Below are 2,569 nucleotides of genomic sequence, written 5' to 3'. Positions count from 1 at the left end.
AACAAGAGCGAAACTCCGTCTCAAAAAAAAAAAAAAAAAAAAAAAAAAAAAAAAAAGTCGGGGAGAAAAAAAAAAAAAAAAAAAAATACAAAATTAGCCGGGGATGGTGGCAGGCGCCTATAATCCCAGCTACTTGGGAGGCTGAGGCAGAAGAATCGCTTGAACCCAGGAGGCCGAGGTTGCAGTGGGCCAAGATTGTGCTCCAGCCTAAGCACCAGAACGAGATTCCATCTCAAAAAAAATAATAATAATAAATAAGACAAACATGATAAATCAAGATTCAATTGTCTTAGAAGCAGCCAAATATATATCCCTTTGTTTTCAGATAGATTTATAAGAAATTGGGGGTATAACTACATGAAGTACAAAAAGCTTATATGCAACCCTAATTTAGACACACAGAAACTATATTATGTATATGTGTAATCATTATCAATACAAAACATTTTTAAATAAAATTTAAGTAAAATAAATACCAAATATTATATTCTAAAACATTACATTATGGTTAGATACTGTAAGGCATGTTAAAAGATACTACAGAAAAAGGTGCAGTGGCTCACCCCTGTAATCCCAGCTCTTTAGGAGGCCAAGGCAGGTGGATGACAAGGTCAGGAGTTCGAGACCATCCTGGCCAATATGGTGAAACTCCAGCTCTATTAAAAATAGAAAAATTAGCCGGGTGTGGTGGTGGGCACCTGTAATCCCAGCTACTTGGGAGGCTGTGGCAGAGAATCGCTTGAACCCAGGAGGCAGAGGTTGCAGTGTGCAGAGATCGAGCCACTGCACTCCAGCCTGGGCGGCAAAGTGAGACTCTTATCTCAAAAAAGAGGGGAGGAGAGGGAAGGGAAGGGGAGGGGAGGGGAGGGGAAGGGAGGGCGAGATGGCTCGCACCTGTAATCCCAGCACTCTGGGAGGCCAAGGTAGGTATATCATCTGAGGTCTGGAGTCTGAGACCAGCCTGACCAACATGGCGATATCCCATCTCTACTAAAAATATTTAGCCGGGCATGATGGTGAGTGCCTGTAATCCCAGCAACTCAGGTGGCTGAGGCAGGAGAATCACTTGAACTTGAGAGGCGCAGGCTGCAGTGAGCCAGTTATCGCACCATTGCACTCCAGCCTGAGCAACAAGAGTGAAACTCCAGCTCAAAAAAAAAAAAAAAAAAAAAAAGAGAGAGAGAAGAGAGAAACTTGGTATATTTGGGCAGTGAACGAATGCATGGGAGGTGGGGTGGAAGATAAAAGGCTTTGTGGTTGAAGAAGCTTTAAGATGGGCCTTCATTTAACAATAACAATTTAAACAACCTATGGGAATTTCAGACATGAGTTTTTCTGGATAAATAAACCAACACTATAAATAGTAGAATAAAATATGCTTGGGTGCTTGTATTTGTTTTCTATTGCTACTGTAATAAAATACCACAAACTTGGTGTAAACACTACAAATTTATAATTTTACATTTCTGTAGGTCAAAGTCTATCATTTCTCTTACACGACTAAAATCAATGTGTTGGTAGCACTGCATTCCCTTCTAGAGGCTCTAAGGAAAAATCCCTTTCCTTGCCCTTTCTAGCTACTAAAGGCCAATCTTTGCCCTTGGACTTCCCTATTCTATTTTCAAAGCAATGCCAATGTTTCATTTACCTGGGCCTTTCTTCCAAAGTCACATATCCTCTAACTCATTTTATGCCTCCCTCTTCCACAATTAAGGACTCTTGTGATTACATTGGGATCCCCTGGATAATCCAGAATAATCTCCCTACTTTAAGGTCAGCTGATTAACGACTAAATTCTCTTTGACATATAATCTAACATTCACAGGTTCCAGGGAATATCATGTGAATATTCTGGGGGAACCGTTATCCTACCTACCTCAGTAGTAAACAGCCTAGTTTTGATGAAGAATAGAGCCTAAAAATTAGGCCACAAAAGTACGTTACTTGGTTCAGAGCTTAATAGATATTTAAAACAAACAAACAAACAAACAAAAACTCCTTCTTAGTATGAAATAAATAAATTTGCATTTTAAAATGACATATTGGAGAAGGGCATCCAAATGGATACAGACGATACATTTGACAAAATCTAACACTCTTTCATGATAAAAACAATCAAAAAGTGATGAATAGATGGGAATTATCTTAACATGATAAAGGGGATTTATGGAAAACCCACAGCTAGCATCATACTCAATGGTGAAAGACTAAAAGCTTTACTCCTAAGATCAGGAGCTTGACAAGGATGCCTGCTTTCACCATTGTTATTTAATACTGTAGTGGAGGCCAGGCACGGTGGCTCACACCTGTAATCCCAGCACTTTGGGAGGCCGAGGTAGGTGGATCACAAGGTCAGGAGTTCGAGACCAGCCTGACCAACATGGTGAAACCTCCTCTCTACTAAAAATACAAAAATTAGCTGGGCATGGTGGCACATGCTTATAATCCCAGCTACTCAGGATGCTGAGGCAGGAGAATTGCCTGAACCTGGGAGGCGGAGGTTGCAGTGAGCCAAGAATTATGCCACTGCATTCCAGCCTCCGTGACAGAGTGAGACTTTGCCTCAAAA

At 40.8% G+C, this 2,569-nt stretch overlaps 1 protein-coding gene across 1 annotated transcript in view; it reads right to left on the bottom strand.

Moving 5' to 3' along the window:
- UBE2R2 (ubiquitin conjugating enzyme E2 R2) overlaps nucleotides 1–2,569 on the bottom strand; it is a 115,052-nt gene that overhangs the window by 22,139 nt on the left and 90,344 nt on the right. The window lies entirely within an intron of this gene.

Source organism: Cebus imitator, unplaced genomic scaffold (assembly GCF_001604975.1).
Source record: "Cebus imitator isolate Cc_AM_T3 unplaced genomic scaffold, Cebus_imitator-1.0 Scaffold149, whole genome shotgun sequence".
Classification (NCBI taxonomy): domain Eukaryota; kingdom Metazoa; phylum Chordata; class Mammalia; order Primates; family Cebidae; genus Cebus; species Cebus imitator.
This window is presented reverse-complemented; position numbering and strand designations above follow the sequence as displayed.